Below are 13,133 nucleotides of genomic sequence, written 5' to 3' on the forward strand. Positions count from 1 at the left end.
AATGTAAACTTATGGGAAACAAAAAACGCTGTGCACATGCTGCGGAAAAATCCGCGCGGAAACGCTGCGGATTACATTCCGCAGCATGTCACTTCTTTTCTGCGGATTTTCACCTGCTCCAATAGAAAACTGCAGATGAAAATCCGCAGAAGAAACCGCAGTAAAAAACGCGATAAATCCGCAGTAAAAACCGCAACGGGTTTTCACTGCGGATTTTGGAATTCCACTGCGGAAAAATCCGCAGTGGAATCCGCAAAGTGTGCACATAGCCTTAGGCTACGTTCACACTAGCGTTGAGCGACGCTGCGTCGGCGACGCGACGCACAACGCACCAAAAAACGCGTGCAAACGCACGCAAAAACGCTGCGTTTTTCGACGCGTGCGTCGTTTTTTGACAAAAATCGGATGCAAGAAAAATGCAACTTGTTGCGTTTTCTTGGTCCGACGCTAGCGTCAAAAAAGACGCACGTGTCGGAAAACGCAACAAGCAAAAACGCATGCGTCCCCCATGTTAAACATAGGGGCGCATGACGCGTGCGTCGCCGCTGCGTCGCCCGACGCTAGCGCGACGCACACTAGCCGAACGCTAGTGTGAACGTAGACTTAGACACAAATGCTTCTGGTCATTACTCACAGCTGTACCTTGCTCTGAAATTTCTAATTCTCTATTTAAAATATATAAAAAATGATTCATTGTTCCAGCAATTTTTTGCTCAAATAAAACTAAACTAAATACAATATGTATAGTCTTTATATTATCAAATACAATAAACTGAACAGAACTAACTTGAAACTTGAAACTACATGGGTAAACTCGATGGAAAACAGCAAACAACCTCCTGTGGTGCAACAGTAATGGCCTTAATTACAGAACAAAAGACAGTGAATAGAGACAAGATAAGCTATAGATAAAATCCTTTAGGTCATTTGACCCTTCTCTAGGTTTCAAAGGTAGAAATGTCAAATGACCAGTCTCTGGGACGTCTAGTGCTAAGTAGGGTTGAGCGAAACGGGTCGAACATTTTCAAAAGTTTCCGACTTTTGGCTAAGTCGGGGTTTCATGAAACCCGATCCGACCCCTGTGCGGGGTCGGCCATGCGGTACGCGACTTTCGCGCCAAAGTCGCGTTTCAATGACGCGAAAAGCGCCATTTCTCAGCCAATGAAGGTAAACGCAGAGTGTGGGCAGCGTGATGACATAGGTCCTGGTCCCCACCATCTTAGAGAAGGGCATTGCAGTGATTGGCTTGCTGTCTGCGACGTCACAGGGGCTATAAAGAGGCGTTCCCGCCGACCGCCATCTTACTGCTGCTGATCTGAGCTTAGGGAGAGGTTGCTGCCGCTTTGTCAGAAGCAGGGATAGCGTTAGGCAGGGTCCATTAACCACAAAACCGCTTGTGCTGCAGCGATTTGCACTGTCCAACACCACCCTCGGTGTGCAGGGACAGTGGAAGTTTTTTTTTTTTTTTTTTCCCCTCAGCGCTGTAGCTCATTGGGCTGCCCTAGAAGGCTCCCTGATAGCTGCATTGCTGTGTGTACGCCGCTGTGCAAACCAACTGCTTTTTTCAAAGCACAAATCCTCTTGTTCCTTCCTTTCTGCACAGCTATCTTTTTTGTTTGTCCACACTTTTTATTTCATTTGTGCATCAGTCCACTCCTTATTGCTGCCTGCCATACCTGGCTGAGATTACTGCAGGCAGGGAGATAGTAGCTGCCTGCCATACCTGGCTGAGATTACTGCAGGCAGGGAGATAGTAATTGTAGGACATTCCCTGTTTTTTTTTTTTTTTTTTTTTTGGTGGGAGACTAAGATTGGCAATTTGGCATTTCTGCTAGAGTGCCATCCCTGTGTGTGCCATCTCTCTCACATAGTGGGCCATAGAAAGCCTTTTCATTTTTCTGTATTTTTTTTTGTGGGGTGTATAAATTCTCCCTGATAAAAATACAGTGGGAGATTAATATTGGCCTTTGGGCTTGTGTGCCAGTCCTGAGTGTGCCATCTCTCTCACAAATAGTGGGCCATAGAAAGCCTATTTTTTTTTTTTTGGGTTTTATAAATTCTCCCTGAAAAAAAGGGAGATTAATATTGGCCTCTGGGCTTGTGTGCCAGTCCTGAGCGTGCCATCTGTGCCAGCCCTGAGCGTGCCATCTCTCTCACAAATAGTGGGCCATAGAAAGCCTATTTAATTTTTTTTTTGGTTTTATAAATTCTCCCTGAAAAAAAGGGAGATTAATATTGGCCTCTGGGCTTGTGTGCCAGTTGTGAGCGTGCCATCTGTGCCAGTCCTGAGCGTGCCATCTCTCTCACAAATAGTGGGCCATAGAAAGCCTATTTAATTTTTTTTTTTGTTTTATAAATTTTCCCTGAAAAAAGGGAGATTAATATTGGCCTCTGGGCTTGTGTGCCAGTTGTGAGCGTGCCATCTGTGCCAGTCCTGAGCGTGCCATCTCTCTCACAAATAGTGGGCCATAGAAAGCCTATTTAATTTTTTTTTTGGTTTTATAAATTTTCCCTGAAAAAAGGGAGATTAATATTGGCCTCTGGGCTTGTGTGCCAGTTGTGAGCGTGCCATCTGTGCCAGTCCTGAGCGTGCCATCTCTCTCACAAATAGTGGGCCATAGAAAGCCTATTTAAATATTTTTTTGGTTTTATAAATTCTCCCAGAAAAAAAGGGAGATTAATATTGGCCTCTGGGCTTCTGTGCCAGTCCTGAGCGTGCCATCTGTGCCAGTCCTGAGCGTCCCATCTCTCTCACAAATAGTGGGCCATAGAAAGCCTATTTTTTTTTTTTTTTGGGTTTTAGAAATTCTCCCTGGTAAAAAAAAGGGAGATTAATATTGCCCTTTGGGCTTGTGTGCCAGTACTAAGCGTTCCATCTCTCTCTCTCTCTCAGTCAGTGGGCCATAGAACGCCTATTTTTGGTTTTATTTGTTTTCTAAATTCTCCCTGAAAAAATCATTTTATTTTATTTGGTTTCTAAATTCTTCCTGATAAAATCATATTTTTTTTATTATTTTTTTTTCTAAAGTCTCCCTGAAAAAAAAAAAAAAAAAAAAAAAACAGTGGGAGATTAATATTGGCCTTTCTGCTTGTGTGCCAGTCTTGACTCCTGGGTGCGTCATCTCTCAGTCAGTGGGCCATAGAACGCCTATTTTTGGTTTTATTTGTTTTATAAATTCTCCCTGAAAAAATCATTTTATTTTATTTGGTTTCTAAATTCTTCCTGATAAAATCATATTTTTTTTATTATTTTTTTTTCTAAAGTCTCCCTGAAAAAAAAAAAAAAAAACAACCAAAAAAAACAGTGGGAGATTAATATTGGCCTTTCTGCTTGTGTGCCAGTCTTGACTCCTGGGTGTGCCATCTCTCTCTCTCTCTCTCTCTCTCTCTCTCTCCAATTGTGGTCCATAGAAAGCCTATATTTTTTTTCCTTGATTTGGGTTCCAAAATCTACCAGAGAAAATAACTACATCAATCATTGGTAGAAAAATATTGGCCTCTGGGCTTGTGTGCCACTCCTGACTCCTGTGTGCGTCATCTCTCAGTCAGTGGGCCATAGAACGCCTATTTTTGTTTTTATTTGTTTTATAAATTCTCCCTGAAAAAATAATTTTATTTTATTTGGTTTCTAAATTCTTCCTGATAAAATCATATTTTTTTTATTATTTTTTTTTCTAAAGTCTCCCTGAAAAAAAAAAAAAAAAAAAAAAAAAAAACAAACCCCCCAAAAAAATGGGAGATTAATATTGGCCTTTCTGCTTGTGTGCCAGTCTTGACTCCTGGGTGTGCCATCTCTCTCTCTCTCTCTCTCTCTCTCTCTCTCTCTCTCTCTCCAATTGTGGTCCATAGAAAGCCTATATTTTTTTTCCTTGATTTGGGTTCCAAAATCTACCAGAGAAAATAACTCCATCAATCATTGGTAGAAAAATATTGGCCTCTGGGCTTGTGTGCCACTCCTGATTCCTGTGTGCGTCATCTCTCACTCAGTGGCCCATAGAAAGCATATAGTTTGTTACATTTGTTTTCTAAATTCTCCCTGCAAAAATCTATTTTTTTTTTTTGGGGGGGTTTCTAAAGTGTTCCTGAAAAAAATAAAAATAAAAAAAAAATAATAGTGTGACATTAATATTAACATTTGTGCTTCAGTGACAGTCCTGCGTGTGGGGCATCTCTCTAATTTGCAGCCACCAAAAAAAGAGTGTGTAACATTGGGCCTGATTTTCGCTGTGGTCTCACCAACCTGTAAAGGGGTAGCTAAATCATACTGAAGTTATAGCTCACCGTGTAAGTTGTGTGACTGCAACAAATATCGTTAGTTTGGTTACGTTTTTAAAACAATGAGGAAGTCTAGTGGAAGAGGTCGTGGCCGGGGGCGTTCATTGTCAGCTGGTAATGAGGGTAGTGGTAGTGGTGGAGCATCAGGTGGTCGTGGGGAAAAAAATATTGCACCTAAGTCTGGAGCTGTGGAGCCAGGTTCGTCGTCCGGCTACACAAGGCCTCGAACGCTCCCTTTTCTGGGATTAGGAAAACCGCTTTTAAAGCCGGAGCAGCAAGAGCAAGTTTTGGCTTATCTTGCTGACTCAGCCTCTAGCTCTTTTGCCTCCTCTCGTGAAACTGGTAAAAGTAAAAGCAGCGCGTCGTTAGTGGATGTTCACGGTCAGGGACAAGTCACTTCCTTGTCCTCTTCAGCAAAAACAACAACAGAGAAGAATGCAGCAGGCGACACAACGGGTTACTCCATGGAGCTCTTTACACATACCGTCCCTGGCTTAGAAAGTGAAGCAGTTAACAGTCCATGCCCATTACAAATTGAATCTGACATGGAGTGCACTGACGCACAGCCACAGCCAGACTACTATGCTGGTCCTTTGACTCAGACCACAACATTGCCCTCGCAGGGTGCTGATCAAGAATCAGACCCTGATGAGACTATGTTGCCCCATCACGAACGCTATACCACCGAACGACACGGTGACACAGACGAAGTTGCGCAGGAGGTACAAGAAGAGTTATTAGATGACCCAGTTCTTGACCCCGATTGGCAGCCATTGGGGGAACAGGGTGCAGGCGGCAGCAGTTCTGAAGCAGAGGAGGAGGAGGGGCCGCAGCAGGCATCAACATCGCCACAGGTTCCATCTGCCGGGCCCGTATCTTGCCCAAAACGCGTGGCAAAGCCAAAACCTGGTGGAGGACAGCGTGGCCATCCGGTTAAAGCTCAGTCTGCAATGCCTGAAAAGGTATCCGATGCTAGAAAGAGTGCAGTCTGGCATTTTTTTAAACAACATCCAATTGATCAGCGCAAAGTCATCTGTCAAAAATGTTCTACTTCCTTAAGCAGAGGTCAGAATCTGAAAAGTCTCAATACTAGTTGCATGCATAGACATTTAACCACCATGCATTTGAAAGCTTGGACTAACTACCAAACGTCCCTTAAGGTTGTTGCACCCTCGGCCAATGAAGCTAGTCATCAACGCAACATCCCTTCCGGCAGTGTAGGACCACCATTTAGCGCACCACCTGCTGTATCTGTGCAGGTATCTTTGCCAGGCCAAAGCAGTCAGGGTCAGGGAATCACCAGTTTCGTAGTAGGAAACACTGCATCTAGGGCACCGGCGGCAACAATACCATCTCCCACCGTCTCTCAGTCTGCCATGTCCACCGGCACCCCCGCTAGTTCCACGATCTCCAGCTCTCCAGTCCAGCTCACCCTACATGAGACTATGGTTAGAAAAAGGAAATACTTAGCCTCGCATCCGCGTACACAGGGTTTGAACACCCACATAGCTAGACTAATCTCGTTAGAGATGATGCCCTACCAGTTAGTTGAAAGCGAAGCTTTCAAAGACCTGATGGACTACGCTGTACCACGCTACGAGCTACCCAGTCGACACTTTTTTTCCAGAAAAGCCATCCCAGCCCTCCACCAGCATGTTAAAGAGCGCATCGTCCATGCACTCAGGCAATCTGTGAGCACAAAGGTGCACCTGACAACAGATGCATGGACCAGTAGGCATGGCCAGGGACGTTACGTGTCCATCACGGCACACTGGGTAAATGTGGTGGATTCAGGGTCCACAGGGGACAGCAAGTTTGGGACAGTTCTGCCTAGCCCACGGTCTAGTAAACAGTTGTCTGTAGCCGTTCGCACCCCCTCCTCCTCCTCCTCCTCCTCGTCCTCCTGCAGAAGCAAGAGCTCGTCCACAGACCGCAGTCGCACAAACACTCCATCCGCACCTGCCACTGTTGCACACCAGGTCTCCCATTATGGGGCAGCTACTGGCATACGTCAGCAGGCTGTATTGGCTATGAAGTGTTTGGGCGACAATAGACACACCGCGGAAGTTCTGTCCGAGTTCTTGCAGCAAGAAACGCAGTCGTGGCTGGGCACTGTAGATCTTGAGGCAGGCAAGGTAGTGAGTGATAACGGAAGGAATTTCATGGCTGCCATCTCCCTTTCCCAACTGAAACACATTCCTTGCCTGGCTCACACCTTAAACCTGGTGGTGCAGTGCTTCCTGAAAAGTTATCCGGGGTTATCCGACCTGCTCCTCAAAGTGCGTGGACTTTGCGCACATATCCGCCGTTCGCCTGTACACTCCAGCCGTATGCAGACCTATCAGCGTTCTTTGAACCTTCCCCAGCATCGCCTAATCATAGACGTTGCAACAAGGTGGAACTCAACACTGCACATGCTTCAGAGACTGTGCGAACAGAGGCGGGCTGTTATGTTTTTGTGGGAGGATACACATACACGGGCAGGCAGTAGGATGGCAGACATGGAGTTGTCAGGTGTGCAGTGGTCGAAGATTCAAGACATGTGTCAAGTCCTTCAGTGTTTTGAGGAATGCACACGGCTGGTTAGTGCAGACAACGCCATAATAAGCATGAGCATCCCCCTAATGCGTCTGCTGATGCAAAGTTTGACGCACATAAAGGATCAGGCGTCTGCACCAGAGGAAGAGGAAAGCCTTGATGACAGTCAGCGATTGTCTGGTCAGGGCAGTGTACATGACGAGGTACCGGGCGAAGAGGAGGTGGAGGATGATGGGGATGAGTATATTTTTAATGAGGAAGCTTTCCCGGGGGCACGGGAAATTGGTGGCGTGGCAAGGCCGGGTTCTGGTTTTTTGAGGGACACAAGTGACGTAGATTTGCCTGCAACTGCCCCTCAAGCAAGCACAACCGCAGATTTGACAACGGGAACTTTGGCCCACATGGCGGATTATGCCTTGCGTATCCTCAAAAGGGACACACGCATTACAAAAATGATGAACGATGACGATTACTGGTTATAAAGGCACAGATGATTGGCCTCGGGGAGACCAAAACATCCAACACTGCGGAGACACCATCACGTGTTTCTCAACGCAGTGATTCCAGAACACTGCCCCCATCCCTTATGGGAAATATGCAGATGCAGGTAAAGAAGCTGCGGAGACACCATCACGTGTTTCTCGACGCAAGCAGTGAATAGCCAGGCCTTTCCCCGGGAAGGAAAGAGTATTCAGTGCTGCAGGTTCAATACTAACAGAAAAAAGGACTCGTCTGGCTACCCAAAATGTAGATGATCTAACCTTCATTAAAATGAACCACAACTGGATTTCAAAATCTTTTGCCCCACCCTGCCCGGCTGACACCTAGCTTTCCTATGAAAAGGTCTTGCCTGTGGACTATTCTGAATGACTTTTCCAATCTCGTAATTTTCTTCACCTGATTGTCCAGCATACGACATGTTTCCACCTCACGAAATGGCCAAACTCCCCACACGGGGCCGTGCTATCGCCACTTTGCGCTTGGACCCTTGAGAGTGCTGTTTGTCTGAAGAGGTGGGTGTGGCCGCTTTTGGTCGACGGCACTGCCACTGGGTCCCTCATAGTACAATAAAGTGTCTCTGGCGGTGGTGGTGCGCACCCAACGTCAGACACACCGTTGTAATATGAGGGGCCCTGTGCCTGTACCGCCGGCCACAAGACAGTTCCCCCCCCCAGCTCAAACAGTGCTCTACCACTAGCAAAATTATCTCTCACAGCTTCACCAATGTGTAGTCTAGGCGCTGACATCCTTCAATGCCTGGCACTGACAATACCATTGTTTTGACATTTTTGTTATGTTAGGCCTTCGAAGCCTGTCTGCGGTCCCTTCTTTCTACAACTACTACACTGACCAGGCCACTGCTGGCCGTGTTACCCTGGAACCAATTTAAAAGTGCCTACAGTCAGCCCAATTTTGTTATGTTAGGCCTTCGAAGACTGTCTGCCGTCACTCCTTCCACTAGACTTCCACTGACCATACACTGCTGCCCATGTACCCCTGGAACCAATTTAAAGTGCCTACAGCCAGCCCAATTTTGTTATGTTAGGCCTTCGAAGCCTGTCTGCGGTCACTCCTTCCACTAGACTTCCACTGACCAGACCACTGCTGCCCGTGTACCCCTGGAACCAATATAAAAGTGCCTACAGCCAGCCCAAGTTTGTTATGTTAGGCCTTCGAAGCCTGTCTGCGGTCACTCCTTCCACTAGACTTCCACAGACCAGACCACTGCTGCCCGTGTACCCCTGGAACCAATTTAAAAGTGCCTACAGCCAGCCCAAGTTTGTTATGTTAGGCCTTGGAAGCCTGTCTGCGGTCACTCCTTCCACTAGACTTCCACTGACCATACCACTGCTGCCCGTGTACCCCTGGAACCAATTTAAAAGTGCCTACAGCCAGCCCAAGTTTGTTATGTTAGGCCTTCGAAGCCTGTCTGCGGTCACTCCTTCCACTAGACTTCCACAGACCAGACCACTGCTGCCCGTGTACCCCTGGAACCAATTTAAAAGTGCCTACAGCCAGCCCAAGTTTGTTATGTTAGGCCTTGGAAGCCTGTCTGCGGTCACTCCTTCCACTAGACTTCCACTGACCAGACCACTGCTGCCCGTGTACCCCTGGAACCAATGTAAAAGTGCCTACAGCCAGCCCAAGTTTGTTATGTTAGGCCTTCGAAGCCTGTCTGCGGTCACTCCTTCCACTAGACTTCCACAGACCAGACCACTGCTGCCCGTGTACCCCTGGAACCAATTTAAAAGTGCCTACAGCCAGCCCAAGTTTGTTATGTTAGGCCTTGGAAGCCTGTCTGCGGTCACTCCTTCCACTAGACTTCCACTGACCAGACCACTGCTGCCCGTGTACCCCTGGAACCAATTTAAAAGTGCCTACAGCCAGCCCAAGTTTGTTATGTTAGGCCTTGGAAGCCTGTCTGCGGTCACTCCTTCCACTAGACTTCCACTGACCAGACCACTGCTGCCCGTGTACCCCTGGAACCAATTTAAAAGTGCCTACAGCCAGCCCAAGTTTGTTATGTTAGGCCTTCGAAGCCTGTCTGCGGTCACTCCTTCCACTAGACTTCCACAGACCAGACCACTGCTGCCCGTGTACCCCTGGAACCAATTTAAAAGTGCCTACAGCCAGCCCAAGTTTGTTATGTTAGGCCTTGGAAGCCTGTCTGCGGTCACTCCTTCCACTAGACTTCCACTGACCAGACCACTGCTGCCCGTGTACCCCTGGAACCAATTTAAAAGTGCCTACAGCCAGCCCAAGTTTGTTATGTTAGGCCTTGGAAGCCTGTCTGCGGTCACTCCTTCCACTAGACTTCCACTGACCAGACCACTGCTGCCCGTGTACCCCTGGAACCAATTTAAAAGTGCCTACAGCCAGCCCAAGTTTGTTATGTTAGGCCTTGGAAGCCTGTCTGCGGTCACTCCTTCCACTAGACTTCCACAGACCAGACCACTGCTGCCCGTGTACCCCTGGAACCAATTTAAAAGTGCCTACAGCCAGCCCAAGTTTGTTATGTTAGGCCTTGGAAGCCTGTCTGCGGTCACTCCTTCCACTAGACTTCCACTGACCAGACCACTGCTGCCCGTGTACCCCTGGAACCAATTTAAAAGTGCCTACAGCCAGCCCAAGTTTGTTATGTTAGGCCTTGGAAGCCTGTCTGCGGTCACTCCTTCCACTAGACTTCCACTGACCATACACTGCTGCCCATGTACCCCTGGAACAAATTTAAAAGTGCCTACAGCCAGCCCAAGTTTGTTATGTTAGGCCTTCGAAGCCTGTCTGCGTCCCGTTCTTTCAACTACAACTACACTGACCAGGCCACTGATGGCCGTGTTCCCTTGGAACCAATTTTAACTTGCCTACAGCCAGCCCTATGTTATTATGTTAGGCCTTCGAAGCCTGTCTGCGGTCACTCCTTCCACTAGACTTCCACAGACCAGACCACTGCTGCCCGTGTACCCCTGGAACCAATTTAAAAGTGCCTACAGCCAGCCCAAGTTTGTTATGTTAGGCCTTGGAAGCCTGTCTGCGGTCACTCCTTCCACTAGACTTCCACTGACCAGACCACTGCTGCCCGTGTACCCCTGGAACCAATTTAAAAGTGCCTACAGCCAGCCCAAGTTTGTTATGTTAGGCCTTGGAAGCCTGTCTGCGGTCACTCCTTCCACTAGACTTCCACTGACCAGACCACTGCTGCCCGTGTACCCCTGGAACCAATTTAAAAGTGCCTACAGCCAGCCCAAGTTTGTTATGTTAGGCCTTGGAAGCCTGTCTGCGGTCACTCCTTCCACTAGACTTCCACAGACCAGACCACTGCTGCCCGTGTACCCCTGGAACCAATTTAAAAGTGCCTACAGCCAGCCCAAGTTTGTTAGGTTAGGCCTTGGAAGCCTGTCTGCGGTCACTCCTTCCACTAGACTTCCACTGACCAGACCACTGCTGCCCGTGTACCCCTGGAACCAATTTAAAAGTGCCTACAGCCAGCCCAAGTTTGTTATGTTAGGCCTTGGAAGCCTGTCTGCGGTCACTCCTTCCACTAGACTTCCACTGACCATACACTGCTGCCCATGTACCCCTGGAACAAATTTAAAAGTGCCTACAGCCAGCCCAAGTTTGTTATGTTAGGCCTTCGAAGCCTGTCTGCGTCCCGTTCTTTCAACTACAACTACACTGACCAGGCCACTGATGGCCGTGTTCCCTTGGAACCAATTTTAACTTGCCTACAGCCAGCCCTATGTTATTATGTTAGGCCTTCGAAGCCTGTCTGCGTCCCGTTCTTTCAACTACAACTACACTGACCAGGCCACTGATGGCCGTGTTCCCCTGGAACCAATTTTAACTTGCCTACAGCCAGCCCAATGTTAGGCCTTTGATGCCTGTCTGCCGTCACTCCTTCCACTAGGCCTCCACTGACCTGTCTATTGCTGCCCGTGTACCCCTTGAACCAACATCATTAAATATAAAAAAAATTAATTTGATTATAAAAAATAAGATCGTGTTGAGATCTCAAATGCAGACATTTTAACAATCAAAACAAACACACAACAAATATCTGGAACTGTACTACAAAGGTCCAACAGCTACAATTTCTTTCTCCTGCAAGAAGTTAACTGAAAGTTTTTTGGAGTTGTTAACACAGATATGGCATCCACCGAGTGTTGTCCTGTCGCGTCTCCTTTAAATTATTTCCAATAAGATGTTAAACTATTAATTTAATAAAATCAATAATTAAAAAAATAATTGAGTAAGTCAAAAGCACATTGCAAATAAACATTAATTACAAATCAAGAAGCATGGCGCGTCCGAGGGTGAGTAGATACCGAATAAGAATATAATCACCCTCGGACGCGCAATGCTTATTTACAACAGCCTTCCTTCCTAAGAATCAGCCCTTCCGTGGTGTAGAGAGAGGTTGTGTTACACTCCAAGGTGTTCCCCAGGTTGCCTTTCCTGAGCTTCGATCTTCCGGCTCTCGTTTAGTAGCTGTTGGAAACTACGCTGCATTAGGCCTACTAATTGTGTATGGGTGAAACAGTGGCGCATCTGCGGTCCCTCCTTCCACTAGGCCTCCACTGACCTGTCTACTGCGGCCCGTGTACCCCTTGAACCAACCTAATAAAATATTTAAAAAATTAATTTGATTATAAAAAATAAGATCGTGTTGAGATCTCAAATGCAGACATTTTAACAATCAAAACAAACACACAACAAATATCTGGAACTGTACTACAAAGGTCCAACAGCTACAATTTCTTTCTCCTGCAAGAAGTTAACTGAAAGTTTTTTGGAGTTGTTAACACAGATATGGCATCCACCGAGTGTTGTCCTGTCGCGTCTCCTTTAAATTATTTCCAATAAGATGTTAAACTATTAATTTAATAAAATCAATAATTAAAAAAATAATTGAGTAAGTCAAAAGCACATTGCAAATAAACATTAATTACAAATCAAGAAGCATGGCGCGTCCGAGGGTGAGTAGATACTGAATAAGAATATAATCACCCTCGGACGCGCAATGCTTATTTACAACAGCCTTCCTTCCTAAGAATCAGCCCTTCCGTGGTGTAGAGAGAGGTTGTGTTACACTCCAAGGTGTTCCCCAGGTTGCCTTTCCTGAGCTTCGATCTTCCGGCTCTCGTTTAGTAGCTGTTGGAAACTACGCTGCATTAGGCCTACTAATTGTGTATGGGTGAAACAGTGGCGCATCTGCGGTCCCTCCTTCCACTAGGCCTCCACTGACCTGTCTACTGCGGCCCGTGTACCCCTTGAACCAACCTAATAAAATATTTAAAAAATTAATTTGATTATAAAAAATAAGATCGTGTTGAGATCTCAAATGCAGACATTAAAACAATCAAAACAAACACACAACAAATATCTGGAACTGTACTACAAAGGTCCAACAGCTACAATTTCTTTCTCCTGCAAGAAGTTAACTGAAAGTTTTTTGGAGTTGTTAACACAGATATGGCATCCACCGAGTGTTGTCCTGTCGCGTCTCCTTTAAATTATTTCCAATAAGATGTTAAACTATTAATTTAATAAAATCAATAATTAAAAAAATAATTGAGTAAGTCAAAAGCACATTGCAAATAAACATTAATTACAAATCAAGAAGCATGGCGCGTCCGAGGGTGAGTAGATACCGAATAAGAATATAATCACCCTCGGACGCGCAATGCTTATTTACAACAGCCTTCCTTCCTAAGAATCAGCCCTTCCGTGGTGTAGAGAGAGGTTGTGTTACACTCCAAGGTGTTCCCCAGGTTGCCTTTCCTGAGCTTCGATCTTCCGGCTCTCGTTTAGTAGCTGTTGGA

General features: G+C 46.4%; 1 protein-coding gene across 2 annotated transcripts in view; it reads left to right on the top strand.

Moving 5' to 3' along the window:
- LOC138647787 (cytochrome P450 2D15-like) overlaps window positions 1-13,133 on the top strand; it is a 338,963-nt gene that overhangs the window by 269,639 nt on the left and 56,191 nt on the right. The window lies entirely within an intron of this gene.

The sequence above is a fragment of the Ranitomeya imitator genome, chromosome 8 (genome assembly GCF_032444005.1).
Source record: "Ranitomeya imitator isolate aRanImi1 chromosome 8, aRanImi1.pri, whole genome shotgun sequence".
NCBI lineage: Eukaryota > Metazoa > Chordata > Amphibia > Anura > Dendrobatidae > Ranitomeya > Ranitomeya imitator.